General features: G+C 45.7%; 1 protein-coding gene across 1 annotated transcript in view; it reads right to left on the reverse strand.

The window, feature by feature from the left end:
* Positions 1-15,295, reverse strand: part of LOC126092417 (uncharacterized) — a 240,529-nt gene that overhangs the window by 165,530 nt on the left and 59,704 nt on the right. The window lies entirely within an intron of this gene.

The following is a 15,295-nucleotide window of genomic DNA, read 5'->3' on the forward strand; positions in this document are numbered from 1 at the left end:
CCTGGGAGGTATGCAGAGGCCAATGAGTGTAATGGAAAGCCCAAGGAGTTAACCTGGCCTCCAGTATGTGGGAAGGGAATGAAAGAATCAATGGGAAGCACAGGTCATTGTGCGGTGACCACTGAAATAAAGGGAGATGGGGAAGGGAAGTGAGAAAAAGATCAATGGCAAAGACAGTGCCAAAAGTAGGACTAAAATGGATAGTGGAAGCACCATTAGGAAGGCAAAGGTCGTGGTCTGCAAGGAACTGGTCTATGGGAAGTCTCAGCAAGGGACTCCATCACCAGCAGGCACCGAAGGAGGGAGACACTTCTCCGGCCACTAAGGAGGAACGGCATCCAGAGGGGAAGCCATGGGAAATGCAGGGGAAGGGAAGAGGAGAGGGAGCGGGCCTGGGATAAGGAAGAGGGAGGAGGGGAAAGGATGTGATAGAGGCAAAGTTAGACACAGGATGAAGATGGTCATATATCTGACAAGCTTCAGTGTAGGATAAATAATGAAGGGACTTATACTTCCGTAACTTCTTTTCCTTCTCATAAACTGGGCAATACAGCAAGTGTGGAGACTGAGGGTCATGATCATTAATGCACACAAGTGGCGGAATACAGGGGCTCCTGTCATGGAGTGGATGTCCACATTCTGTACAGCAGGAAGATGTCACCCAAATGCAAACACCATAAACAACTCATGGTTGGTATGATGTACAACTTGACATCACACTGATAAACCTTAATCTTGACCATCTCCAGGAGGATATCATCCTCAAATGCCAGAATAAAGGTGCTGGTATTGATGTATTGTCCTTATGGTCTTTCAGAACATGCCGAACCAACTAAACACCCTGCTGTTCCAGATTGGCCCAAGTTCCTCATCAATTTGAAGGATGAGGTCCGTATAATATATGATTCCCTGAACCATATTCAAAGACCGATGAGGAATAATGGACACTGGAATGTTACCAAGATAGTCACAGGCATGAAGGGCCACAGGCTGGGTGGCAGAAGAAGTTTTGATCGACAGCAAACTTGACTGCATCTTACTCAGAGTCCACTTTGTCAAACTTTTCTTTGATAGTGTCCACAAAAAAATAGCGGTTTGGTGCCAGTGAAAGTGTTCTCATCATTTCTGATGCAGACCAGGTAATGGGCAAAAGGTTTCACCCCAACCTGGCGAGCCTGGCCTTCCTGCCAAAGGGCAGTCATGGAAGGGAAGGCTGCAGGGTCAAAAGAAGTAGCATTAAAAGAGTCATTCCCTACTGAAGAGAGAGCCGCAGAAGAATGACCAGTTTTTTGGAACTTAATACATTTCATATGCAGAGTGTCTGCTCTGATACCACACATTCTGACCAGGGGTTCCATGGTTTCTCCCCTGTAATGGGTCACCCTTTTCTAACATAACCCTTTTTTACAGAAATAACCGATACTACGTATACTGTCGATTCTTGTATAGGTGAACGTTCTTGGCTGTTTCACTGAAAAAATTTCATTTGATTTAGTATACAATGTATTATATTTCAGTCTAAAATGTATAAAAAGAAATTAATTTGTTAGTACTCTGTATGTGCGGTTAAAATTATTCTTCTTTTGGAGATGTTTGAAACTATGAAATGGTTGGCATACTTAAAATTCCTAATATAAATTCCAACTATAAAATTTATTTCTGGACTCATTTACAAAGAAAAGATGTATTTTGGTGAGGATTATTCTTTTGCCAAGAAAGTTTGTAAACTCTTTTGCTTTGTAAACTCTTTGGAATATTGTGAGTACCTCAGAATGTAAGTAGTAGTGGGCATGTCTCTGACGGAGACAGACGTATTTATATGATTGACACTAACAATGTAATTTGGAATATTAAGTGGAAATTGTAAAAACGGTGTGACATTTAATAATGTAACAAAGAACAAAATTCAAGAAATATACAGGCAAATCTTCATCAGTTATTTAATCATCAGGAACCCACAATGTTAAATCAAAATTTCAGCCACAAGAATGTACCACTAGACGCAAGACTTGGAACCAACAACAAGAGATAATGAAGATAAGTAAAAAGTTTTTCTTTTGTTTATATTTCACCTCTTGAAGCTTTTGAAAATAATTGAGAGACTAAGAAAAATTTAATAGTGATGTGTGGGAGGATAAGATTACAAGTGTGGACATCAGCTGGGATCTGTTAACTGATAATGAAGTTTTGTCTGTTGCAGAAGAAGAATGGATTTTGGGTTTGTGTATTTGCAGTTTTTATGTAAATGAACTTCAATCAAGCGAAAGAAGACCCTAGAACAGTCCATCAAAGTCGGACCAACAGCGACGAGATAGCATTAACAAAGACTGACCAGATGAATTGAAAGAGGAGTTTACAATTACGACAAAGGACATCAATAAGAAAAAAGATAAGTACAGACTATTTGCGAAATTAATATTTTTCATGTACTCATGTGATTGCTAGGAAAATGAATAGAGACGAGGGTAGTGGTGATGACATGAAAGCTGTAGGGCGTAGTCTAGACAAGTTTGAACCACATGAAAGTGTAGTTAGCGAAGAAACAGTTAAAACTGATGTTATGCAGTTGATTTTGGCAAAATTGAGTGCAGTTACTGATCAGCTAATGGAAATACAAACTGAAAACAATAATAAAATGGACAGGATGCAATACCAAATAGACCAACTTAGTAATAAAGTTTCAAAGCTAAAAAATGCATTGTCAGAGGGATTAAAAATTGTGAATGAAAAAGTCAATGTATTAGGAAATAAATTTATTGTTTTGGAAAATGAGTTAGTTGCACAATCTGCAAATCAGGAGAAGAATGTTAATGATGTCAGAGTTCAACAGAAGGCTTTAGAGAAGAAAATGGAACAGAACTTTAGTAGTTTAGATCAAAAACGTAGAAAACAGTATGCTAGCTAATGTAAATGTTTTAGATAGAAAAATACCAGTAGTTCACGAAAATTTCATTCACAACAATCTGTATTAAAATATGGTATTGCATGGTCCGACATTCCAATCAAAAGTTTTCCATCAGACAATTTACATCCAGTGGATTTTCTACAATGTTGTAGAGAGAGTTTTGTTTCAAGCATGAGTGACAATCAAAAAATTAAACTTGTTAAAAGATATCTTGAAGACGAATCTCGTCTTGGTTAAATCTAAATTTAAATCAGTGGGAAACATACCAAAGTTTAGAAAAAAGTTTATTAAATAAATTTTGGTCAGAAACTGAACAAGAGAGAATTAAAAGTGAATTTCTGAATGGTCCAAATTATAGGAATAGGGACAGTACACCGAAAGAATTTTGTAAAAATCAAGTTAAGAAATTAACTCATCTTCACAAACCATTTGATGAAATGACATTGACTGATGCACTAAAAAGGAGATTATCAGAGAGGTTGCAGTTGAATTTAGTACATGGACCTGACGATTACCTTGAACAATTTTTACGATATGTTGACAGGCTGGATAGGGCAGTAGAAAGAAGCATGTACTGTAACGATCAAAGTGGTAATATCAACAAGAACAGAGATAATGGTAATTTCTATCAGGATCAAAATATTAATAGAAACAGAAATTTTGAACCTCAGCAGAACAGGAATAATGGGGATAACCATGGGCAATATAATAGGAGGAACAATCATAGTGGTAACAATTCGGGAAATGGCAGTCCACCTCAATGAAGACCCACAGTTTTGGGGCAAGGAAATACAACAAGTACAGGACCCCCACTTTGCACCTAAAATTAGACAATAATAACAGTATTAATAGTGTGGTACAGGTATCCGAAGTTGAGCAGAAGGAACATCAGATTTGTCATTTATGTTTTGCTCAAAAGTTTTGGAATACATGTTCAATTATAATGATGTAGATACTAATCACAAACCAGAATAGGAGAGTAATGAGAATTTTGATGTAGTGTGATGATCTCTTCTCTTGGTCAGAAGACAGTGTTATTGATGTCTGCAAAACAGGTGATAATTGTATTGGATCTGAATTTGGTGGTTTTTGTGATGTAGATGTGAATGAGAGCTGTGAAATGACTGAGGTTGGGAAGTCTGAGACTGGTAGCTTATTGCAAATGAATGTAGGTGAGGTGTGTGACTTTGATGGAGATGAGACTTGTGTTGTTAATAATGTTGTTGATGAAGTAATTTTGGAAGAGTATGATGATGGTAATTATGATGATGATGATGATGATGATGAGTATCAGGTATTTGTGGAGTTTAAGAATAATGAAGTTCCAGAGTTATTTGCAAATACAGGTAAGGTAAGTGATGCATGTGATGATGTAAGTGAGAGCCATGGAATACCAGTCCAGTCAAAGCAGTTTTTCACTAATGTAATGCAGAGTGATGATCCAAACAGTAAAGATGAGTTATCTATGGCCTAGAGAATAAAGGTGAAAACTTTTTGAAACTTGTTTGGGACCAGATTGATGGGAACATAGATAAATGTGCATTCTGGAATACATTAGCTGTGGTTAGACAAAATTTGCATTCAAATTGGTGGAACAAAGTGAAAGAAGATCTAAGTAGGAAATGTAATTTTGCAGTTGGTTGGTTGGTTTGTTGGGGGAAGGAGACCTGACAGCGAGGTCATCGGTCTCATCAGATTAGGGAAGGACGGGGAAGGAAGTCGGCCGTGCCCTTTGAAAGGTACCATCCCGGCATTTGCCTGGAGAGATTTAGGAAAATCACGGAAAACCTAAATTAGGATGGCCGGACGCGGGATTGAACCGTCGTCCTCCCAAATGCGAGTCCAGTGTCTAACCACTGCGCCACCTCGCTCTGTAATTTTGCAGTAATATAGTTTGTGTTCCTTCTGTTGTAAGTAATATTAGTTGTGGTATGGAATCTATTCATTGTGTTCAATCCGTGAGTCTTATCAGACTCAAAAGGGCAAGGTTTGCTGGGCATGTAGTTAGGATGAGTATGGACAGAATGACGAAGAGAGTGTGGGAAACACAGGGAGGACAAGGGGAAAGACAGGAACCAAGTGGATTGTTGAACTTTGGAAGGACTGGTTGGACTTGGGGATCAAGGTCGAAGGAAAGGAAAATTGGAGGAACAAATATACACTGACAAATATGCCGGAGATCAATGACAGAGAAGAATACAGGAAAAGATTAGAATGTCACCAGTGCAGCCGCCAGGAGAAATGGAAACTGAAGATCTCGGAAGAAGAGCGGGAGAGGAGAAGAGAAAGAATGAAGAGGTTCTGGGAGAAGAAGAGGAAAATGCAGTCCACGGAGGGGCTACCCGTGGTCCTACAGAGGCTGTAACGCAAGAAGAAGATGAAGAAGAAGAAGAAGAAGAAGAAGAAGAAGGATCTTTACCTGACAACATGAGAAACCAAAGTAATGCTATGATACCAATGAAATTGATAAAACCCTGCAAAAACAGTGTGGATACAAATAGTAAGAATTTTGTGGAAATGCCCACTGTAGGTGTAAAGGTCAGAGGAGCTACAGATAAGCAAAGCAAACTGGTAAAATCTCAAGCACTTTTAACATTTAGTGTAGAAGGCAAAACCTTTGAACATGGATGCTTAGTGATCCCTAGTCTTGAAGAAAATATAATTCTTGGTATGGATTGGATAGTGAGAGTTGAGGCCTGTTGTGGATGGAATGCTAAAGAATTGTTTAATTTGGCACCTAAGAGTAATACTTATGTGAAAACTAATTTCTGTATCTTAAACTGTGAGAAAAGTTGTAAATATTTACAAAACATTGTAAACCAAGGTGATAATGATATAGATTTTGATAAGATTAAAGATCAGGATTTTAAAAGTGTAGTAGATTGTAAAGAAAGGAAAGCTGCAACTCTTAATGACCTGCAAAAAGGAACAACTTAGGAATTTGTCATTGGAATTTAGAAATTGTTATAACGTCAAGTTTAACACATATATTTCAGAACGACACAACACATATAAGTCACAGAGTAAGTTTACAACTGTACACGATAGCATTCGAATGAGCACTGAGTCCCAGTCTAGCGGCCACTGCTTGGCTGGCTGCTTAGGTGGCGCAGCTGCTGCATGGCTGGCAGACAGCGCCGCACGTAGAGGACGCGCGTAATTGCACGGCGGCACTTTGAATGATCGGTGAGTCACAACACTTTCCCCCCCTTTGAACTTGTTGCACTGGTCTTGATGGAGGTGTCCTGGAGATGGCTAACGTCCATAGGCTTTGTTTGACTCGCCGTAAAGTCTCGAGGAGGCGGCTTCCCGTACGGACGGAAGTGTCCCCGATGATAACGGGTCGAGATGACAGGAGACGTAGGGGTCGAATCTGCTGGGGCCCCATGCACCAATCTGCCCGTTGTGGCAAGTGCAGTTGATATGACAGGAGACATGGGCGATGTGTCGGCGTCCGTTGGAGGAGGAGGCGAGTAGATTTGCTCTGACAGAGGATGGTCATCCGGTTCCTGCATGGGCACATCTCCTGGTGGCGTCCGTTCTTGTGCTGGCATCGCGATGATGGTGAGAGGGCTGCGTTGTGAGTATTGAGAGATGCCAAGATCCCGAGCGTCAGGATTTCATACAGGCGCCTGCCAAGGTGTCTTAAATGTGGCCCGGGCTCCATTTTGGCCGCCTGCCATATCCCCATACCCAAACGAGGTCGTCGGTGGTGAACCGGCCAAGTGAAGGCACCCGCGGCCGTGAGGTGGAAGGCCGCAGAAGATGAAGTAGCATGCAGGGCTGTTGGCCATGTAAGAGCTCAGCCAGGCTGTGGTTGCCCATGGGGGTGAAACGGTAAGACACCAGAAACTGGAGAAGCACATCATCAGCAGCAGAAAAAGTCAGAAGTTTCTGCATCTGAGCCTTAAATGTGCAGACCAGTCGTTCAGCCTCACCGTTGGATTGCGGATGGTACGGCGGGGCCGTGACATGCATAACGCCGTGACGAGCACAAAAATCCGCAAATTCAGAAGAGGCAAATTGCGGACCATTATCAGTAACAAGAGTAGAGGGGAGGCCTTCCAAAGAAAAAATGCAGGCGAGAGCACTGGTGGCTGCCGCTGTGGTAGGCGACGTGCAACGGACAATGAAAGGAAAGTTAGAGTACGCATCAATTACGAGGAGCCAATAAGTACCTAAAAAGGGTCCCGCAAAGTCAGCATGAATGCGCTTCCAGGGCTTCTCAGGCGAAGGCCACGGTGACAAAGATGACCTTGGGGCAGCGGCCTGTGACGCACAAGGGCCACAGGCAGCGACCATGTGTGCTATTTCAGAGTCGATGCCAGGCCAGTACACATGACGGCGCGCCAGAGATTTTGTGCAAGACACCCTAGTGCCCTTGGTGAAGGAGGCGCAAGACCGAAGCACGTAAAGATGCAGGTACCACAACACGCGGCGAAGCATTGTCAATGGAGAGGAGGATAACACCATCCCTAGCCGTGAGGCGGTAGCGCAAAGCGTAGTAGTTCTGCAACGGATCAGAAGTCTTAGCGGACGGGCGATCTGGCCAACCCTTCTGAATACAGCGTAAAAACCGGGAGAGGGTCGGGTCAGAACCCGTAGCAGCCGCCAGCCTGTCCACAGTGATGGGGAACCCGTCCACAACCCGCTGCTCGGCAACATCCAGGTGGAAACACAAAAGTTCGTCCCTATCGAATGCCTGATCAGGACCCATGGGAAGGCAAGACAGAGCATCAGCATTTGCATGTTGAGCCGTTGGCCGGAAATGAATTTCATAATTGAAACGAGACAAGTAAAGACCCCAATGCTGGAGGCGGAGTGCAGCCGTGTCGGGAAGTGACGTTGATGGATGAAATAAGGAAAACAAGTGGTTTGTGATCCGTAACAAGATGAAATTTTGAGCCATAGAGAAAAACACCAAACTTATGAAGAGCATAAATAATGGCCAAAGCTTCTTTCTCAATTTGAGAATACCGTATTTACTCGAATCTAAGCTGCACTTTTTTTCCGGTTTTCGTAATCCAAAAAACCGCCTGCGGCTTAGAATCGAGTGCAAAGCAAGCTGAAGTTATGAAAAATGTTGGTACGTGCCGCCACAACAAACTTCTGCCGTCGAATATATGTAGCGCTATACAGGCATGCTTTGTAGGCACAAAGATAAATACTGGCGCCAAAACCTCTGCGTCAGTAAATAAATTAAAGAAAAAAAAAGTGGAAGACGAGCTTTTTTTCTCCGCCGCGAGTTTCGACCACTGTATTTTCATACATTACCCAACGAAGTAAATACAAATTCTGTATTGTTCATCTTCGAATGTAGCACAATTTCAGTGTACTACGAAAATCTGACTGGCAAAATTTTTTTTTTTTTTTTGTGTGGTTTTAGGGCGCAAAACTTCTATGGTCATTAGCGCCCAGCCCGTGACTTAAGACAGTAAAAAACCGAAATTGAAAACCAGCAGCAATGGGAACAAACTCATAAAATTGGAGAAACTAAAAGTAGAAAGAATGCTTAAAAATCCACTACAGACAGGGGATGGTTGTCCCCAAAAAAAAAACTTCAAATGACTGACGTCATTTCACTGTCACTAATAAACTGGAGAACGTGGTCGGCTGAGCGCGTGTCATCTGCTAAAATCGACGATAGATCAGGCGGTAGCTGTAGACGGGAGCGTAACGGATTAAAATAGGGGCATTCAATTAAAAGGTGTCTGACCGTCCACGGCTGAGAGCAGTGGGGACAGAGTGGAGGAGGATCACCGCTTAAAAGATGTCTATGGCTAAAAAGACAGTGCCCTATCCGGAGTCTAGCTAAAATTACCTCCTCCCGACGACACGTTCGGGAGGAAGAGGTCCAAGCGCAAGGAAGGGCTTTCACTTCCCGCAATTTATTACGGGGAAGTGTTGACCAATGCGCATGCCATAAATGAGCAACTTGGCGACATAAACCGCTCCGTAGATCGGTGAAGGGAAGCGACTGAATAGCTGGCCGAGGAAGAGAGACTGCAACCTTGGCCGCCATATTGGCCGCCTCATTCCCACAGATACCAGCGTGTCCCGGGAGCCAGAGGAACGCCACCGAGACGCCCCCCAGGTGGAGCAAGCGCAGACAGTCCTGAATCCGGTGGACCAGAGGGTGCACAGGGTAAAGAGCTTGGAGACTGAGGAGAGAGCTGAGAGAATCGGAGCAGATAACGTACTGTATCCGCTGATGGCGGCGGATGTAGTGGACAGCCTGGAGAACAGCGTAAAGCTCCGCAGTATAAACCGAACACTGGTCGGGAAGTCGAAAGCGATTTGGGGTGTCGCCAACAATATAGGCACTCCCTACACCTAATGATGTTTTCGAGCCGTCGGTGTAAATAAATGTGGCGTCCGTCATTTGTGCACATAGAGCAGCAAATGCCCGACGATAAATAAGTGTAGGGGTACCATCCTTGGGAAATTGACAAAGGTCACGGAGCAGGCAGATCCGGGGACGGAGCCAAGGCGGTGCTGTACCCCAAGTTGTCAAGAAGGTTTTCGGAAAGCGGCAGGAAAGAGAATGGAGCAATTGACGGAAGCGGACTCCCGGGGGTAGTAGGGAGGAGGAGCGGCCTGCATACCCTACATCAAAGGAGGCGTCGAAAAAAAGGTCATGGGCTGGATTAGCAGGCATGGAAGACAGATGGCTAGCATAACGACTCAGGAGGACTGCTCGCCGATTGGACAGCGGAGGTTCAGCAGTCTCAGCATAAAGGCTTTCCACAGGGCTAGTGTAAAAAGCTCCAGACACTAAACGTAATCCACGGTGGTGGATAGAGTCGAGACGCCGAAGAATAGACGGCCGAGCAGAGGAGTAGACTATGCTTCCGTAATCCAATTTTGAGCGCACTAAGGCGCGACAGAGGCGGAGAAGGACCACTCGGTCCGCTCCCCAGGAGGTACCATTCAGGACACGGAGGGTGTTAAGCGATCGCAGACAGCGAGCCGAAAGATAGGAAACGTGGGAGGACCAGCACAGTTTTCTGTCAAACATAAGACCCAAGAATTTAGCGACGTCTGAAAACGGAAGGTTGACAGGACCTAGATGTAAGGAGGGCGGAAGGAACTCCTTACGTCGCCAAAAATTGACACAAACGGTCTTACTGGGTGAGAAACGGAAGCCGGTTTCGATGCTCCACGAGTGGAGGCGATCGAGACATCCTTGAAGACGTCGTTCAAGAAGGCTGGTCCGTTGAGAGCTGTAGTAGATCGCAAAATCGTCCACAAAGAGGGAGCCCGAGACTTCAGGAAGGAGACAATCCATAATTGGATTTATGGCGATGGCAAACAGTACAACACTCAGCACGGATCCCTGGGGTACCCCGTTTTCTTGGGAGAAAGTACGGGAGAGAGTAGTGTTCACCCGCACCCTAAAAGTGTGCTCTGCCATAAATTCGCGAAGAAAGAGGGGCAGCCGACCTCGAAAGCCCCAAGAGAACAGTGTGCGGAGGATGCCTGTCCTCCAACAGGTATCGTATGCTCTCTCCAGATCAAAAAATATTGCTACCGTTTGGCGTTTCCGGAGAAAATTGTTCATGATATAAGTGGAGAGAGCAACAAGATGGTCAACTGCAGAACGATGCTTTCGGAATCCGCATTGGGCTGGTGTTAAAAGACTGCTTGATTCCAGCCACCAAGCTAAACGGTAATTCACCATATGCTCCAAAACCTTACAGACACTACTCGTGAGAGAAATGGGGCGATAGCTAGAGGGGAGATGTTTGTCCTTCCCAGGTTTCGGAACGGGAACGACAACAGCTTCCCGCCACCGTTTGGGAAAGGTACTGTCGGTCCAAATTCGATTATAAAGCCGAAGGAGGTAACGCAGACTAGGGGTTGATAAATGCAGCAACATTTGGACATGGATACCATCCGGTCCTGGGGCGGAGGAGCGAGAAGATGAGAGGGCATGTTGGAGTTCCCGCATGGAGAAAACAGTATTGTAGCTTTCGTGATTGTGAGAGGAGAAAGCAAGAGGTCGCACTTCCGCTGCACGTTTCTTCGGGAGAAACGCTGGCGGGTAATTTGAAGAGCTCGAAATCTCAGCAAAGTGCTGACCCAACGAGTTAGAAATTGCGACGGGGTCCACTAAGGTATCATGCGCGACAGTGAGCCCAGAGACTGGGGAGAAACTAGGCGCGCCTGAGAACCGTCGAAGCCAACTCCAAACTTCCGAGGAGGGAGTGAAGGTGTTAAATGAGCTAATAATGAATTTCCAGCTTGCCTTCTTGCTATCGCGGATGACGCGACGGCATCGCGCACGGAGCTGCTTATAGCGGAGACAGTTGGCCAAAGTAGGATGGTGACGGAAAATGCGAAGAGCACGTCGCCGCTCACGTAGTGCGTCACGGCATGCCTCGTTCCACCAAGGAACTGGGGGGCGCCGGGGCAATTCAGAGGTGCGTGGTATTGAACGTTCCGCAGCTGTAAGAATAACGTCGGCAATATGTGTGACCTCATCGTCGACGCTGGGAAAGCAACGGTCATCGAATGTCGCTAGAGACGAAAAAAGTGTCCAATCGGCTTGGGCAAATTTCCAGCGCCGCGAGCGCATATATGGCAGTGGAGACTGCAGTCAAAGGACACATGGAAAGTGGTCACTCGAGTGTGTATCATCAAGGGCGAACCATTCGAAGCGCCGAGCTAGCGGAACAGTACCGACCGCAAGGTCCAAATGAGATAAATTTGTCGTGGAGGCAGACAAAAATGTGGGGACCCCAGTGTTGAGGCAAACTAGATCCGCTTGGTGGAATACGTCTAGCAATAGAGAGCCACGTGGACAAGGATGTGGAGATCCCCAAAGCGGGTGGTGGGCATTGAAGTCCCCAACCAGCAAATAGGGGGGTGGAAGCTGACCAAGAAGATGAAGGAGATCAGCTCGTGCCATTGGTGTGGATGATGGAATGTATACAGTACAAAGAGAGAACGTGTATCCAGAAAGGGAAAGACGGACGGCGACAGCTTGGAAGGAAGTGTTTAAGGGGATTGGGTGATAATGAAGAGTATCAGGGAGAAGAATCATGAGTCCTCCATGGGCTGGAGTGCCTTCAACAGAGGGGAGGTCATATCGGACGGACTGAAAGTGAGGGAGAACAAAGCGGTCATGGGGACGCAGCTTTGTTTCCTGAAGACAGAAGATGACCGGCGAGTAGGATCGTAGGAGGACCGACAATTCATCCCGATTGGCTCGAATGCCGCGGATATTCCAGTGGATAATGGACATGGGGTGAACAGAAAATGGAGGAATGTGACCAAAGTTGCTGTCAACTCAAAGACTGCTCGGAGCTAGCAACCGACAGTATGGAATGGCATTCAGCCGAAGGCAGAAGATCCTGATCCATAGGTTGGTCAGGAGCAGTCCCTGCCACCAGCGATCGGCCGGTTGACCGGCCACCAGCAGTGCGCCTCGGCGACACAGAAGACGGCCGAGGGCGATTTCCGCCAGGTGGTGCTGTAGAGGGGACACGCCTTGGCGGAGAAGGAGAGGAACTGGGTTTCTTTGTAGCCTTCTTGGAAGAATGATGTTTAGATGAAGGAGGAACCGATGGTTGTGAAGTTGCGGTACGTAAAAACTCTTCACGAGTATGCTCTTTTTTCGAAGACTTGGCGTCCGACTTTTGGGCTCGAGATTTAGCAGAACCCGACGAAGGGTGAGCCATAGAGTGGGCAGGCGAAAGAGGTGAGGTTGAACGAGCGATCTTTGCGCTGGCCGATCTGACGACCGTGGCACTAAAGGTGAGGTCGCAAGTCTGCGTGGCCGCCTCCTTTGTTGGCCGAGGAGAAGCAAGGACAGTGCTGTATTTTCCTGTCTGAGGCACGGTGGGCTTGCGACTGGCGAATAATTTTCGAGCAGCAAAGGTCAACACCTTTTCCTTCACTCTTATTTCCTGGATGAGCTTTTCGTCCTTAAAAACAGGGCAATCTCGAGAGGAAGCAGCGTGGTCACCCATACAGTTGATGCAGCGAGGGGATGGAGGTGGACAAGCACCCTCATGGGCATCCCTGCCACACGTAACACATTTGGCTGGATTGGAACAGGACTGGCTGGTGTGATTGAACCGCTGACATCGATAGCAACGCGTAGGGTTTGGGACGTAAGGGCGAACGGAAATTATCTCATAGCCGGCTTTGATTTTCGATGGGAGTTGAACTGTGTCAAATGTCAAGAAAACAGTGCGGGTTGGAATGATGTTCGTGTCAACCCGTTTCATTACTCTATGAACTGCCGTTACGCCCTGGTCAGACAGATAGTGCTGAATTTCTTCGTCAGACAATCCATCGAGGGAGCGTGTATAAACGACTCCACGCGAGGAATTTAAGGTTCGGTGCGGTTCCACCCGGACAGGAAAGGTGTGGAGCAGAGAAGTACGCAGCAATTTTTGTGCCTGGAGGGCACTGTGTGTTTCTAACAACAGGGTGCCATTCCGTAATCTGGAACAAGACTTTACAGGACCTGCAATTGCGTCGACACCTTTCTGAATAATGAAAGGGTTGACCGTGGAGAAGTCGTGACCTTCATCAGTCCGAGAAACAACAAGGAACTGTGGTAACGATGGAAGAATCGTCTGTGGCTGAGACTCAGTATACTTACGTTTGTGAGCAGACATAGTGGAAGGTGAGGAAACCATTGCGGAAGAATCCCCCATGATTACCGGCGTCTCCGATGGCGCGCTCCTCCCTTGTGGGGGCCCTCTCTGAGGGCACTCCCGCCTTAGGTGATTGTTCACACCTCAGGTCACACCTCCCGACAACCGGACGGAGGGACCAATCGGCATTTTCGGAAGGTATCAGCTCGGGTAATCACCCCTCCCTGGGCCTGGCCGTTACCAGGGGGTACGTACGTGTCCTACCTGTCTACCCGGGGCGGGGAATTACGCGTTACCCCGTCACCGGCTACGCACGAAGGGCGTGGGTCGGCCTTCAGACACGCACAGGGAGGAAGAAAGAGAAAGGGAAAGGAAAGAAGAGAGGTCTCAAACGCCGCAGCGGAGAAAAGGGAAAGAGAAGAGGTAAGGAAAAAAGAAGGACAAAGGAAGGAAGAAGACATAAAAGCAAGAAAGGCGAAGAATGCAGTACATTTACGAGCGTCCGTCTCCGGACGTAGGCACAAACCATACTCCCAGATGGGGAGAAAGGGAAGGAAAGAGCCAGAGGTGAGGGGAGGAGGGGCGAAGATAGGGATGGGGAAGGATGCGGAATGGGAAGGTATGCAGCCCGGAAAGGAAGGAAGGCCACATTAGCTCGGGGTCCCGTGCTCGCTACGCATGTATCCACAAAAGAGTTGTGGACCCCCTGGGGGGTCTGGCAAGACTGTTTGGGATGTTTGTCAATATGGCCAACTCTACGTTGTGAATTTTTTCCTATCTGTGAGAAGAGATGGTTGCTAATAGAAACCTGATGAAATTTGAATCACATACAGTATTCTCTTCACCATAATAATACGAATATAAACATTTTGCCATGTATTCTTTCGTGTTTGCTGCTATCTCATTAAAACCCTGTCTGCCTAATAAACTAAGAAACTAGAGTGAGACAACAGCAAACGCGGAAGAATATACGTATCGTGTCATGTTTATATTCGTGTTATTCTTATGCCTAATAGTGATGCAGTCAGAAATGAAGCACGGCAAGTGACTAGATTTTTAAATCTAAGATGTCTAATTTCTGTGCAGAATTTGATGTAATAAAGAAGCGGCCGCAAAGATTTTCAAACGGAGAAAAATTTTCGCCTAACTCTCGTTCAGAACATGTTCTATCATACGCAGTATATTATTTTATTCTTGTTGATCATTATCAAAGAAAGCAGCAGTGTAAGTAACAACAAATAGCAGTCTCTTGCCATTGTTTCGCTAATGAGACGATTCCTCTCTTTTTTTTTAATTGCGCATAAAAGCAAGCCATGCCACGAGCCGCGACAGGCCATAAACACGCGCTATCAGAATGCGACAAACAATGCATGACACAGTGCAGTAATGCATTTTCAGTTTAAGAGTGACGCAAACACCTATAACAAAGAAAACGGCACTTATCAGATCAAAGCAAAATAAGCAATCGATTCAAACCAGACGAAGCACTTGAAAAAGGAAGGATACCCGTATAAATACGGACGGAGCGCCTGACGCATAGCAATGGCTACGTGGTAAAACTTAACTGCTAAGCTTACGACTCGAACCAAACTACTGTAGCTGTATCGTCATTCATTCGACCTAAATTGTGTCTCATATTACAATGGACCAACTTTGTTTCAATTTGGAGGTGCGGCCTAAAACTTTTCTCTCCCCTTGAATTTCGAGTCTCAAATTTCAGGTGCGGCTTAGATTCGGGAAATTTTTTTTTTTTCCTTTTTTTCGAGTCTCATTTTTCAGG

This window comes from Schistocerca cancellata, chromosome 7, assembly GCF_023864275.1.
Source record: "Schistocerca cancellata isolate TAMUIC-IGC-003103 chromosome 7, iqSchCanc2.1, whole genome shotgun sequence".
Classification (NCBI taxonomy): Eukaryota; Metazoa; Arthropoda; class Insecta; order Orthoptera; family Acrididae; genus Schistocerca; species Schistocerca cancellata.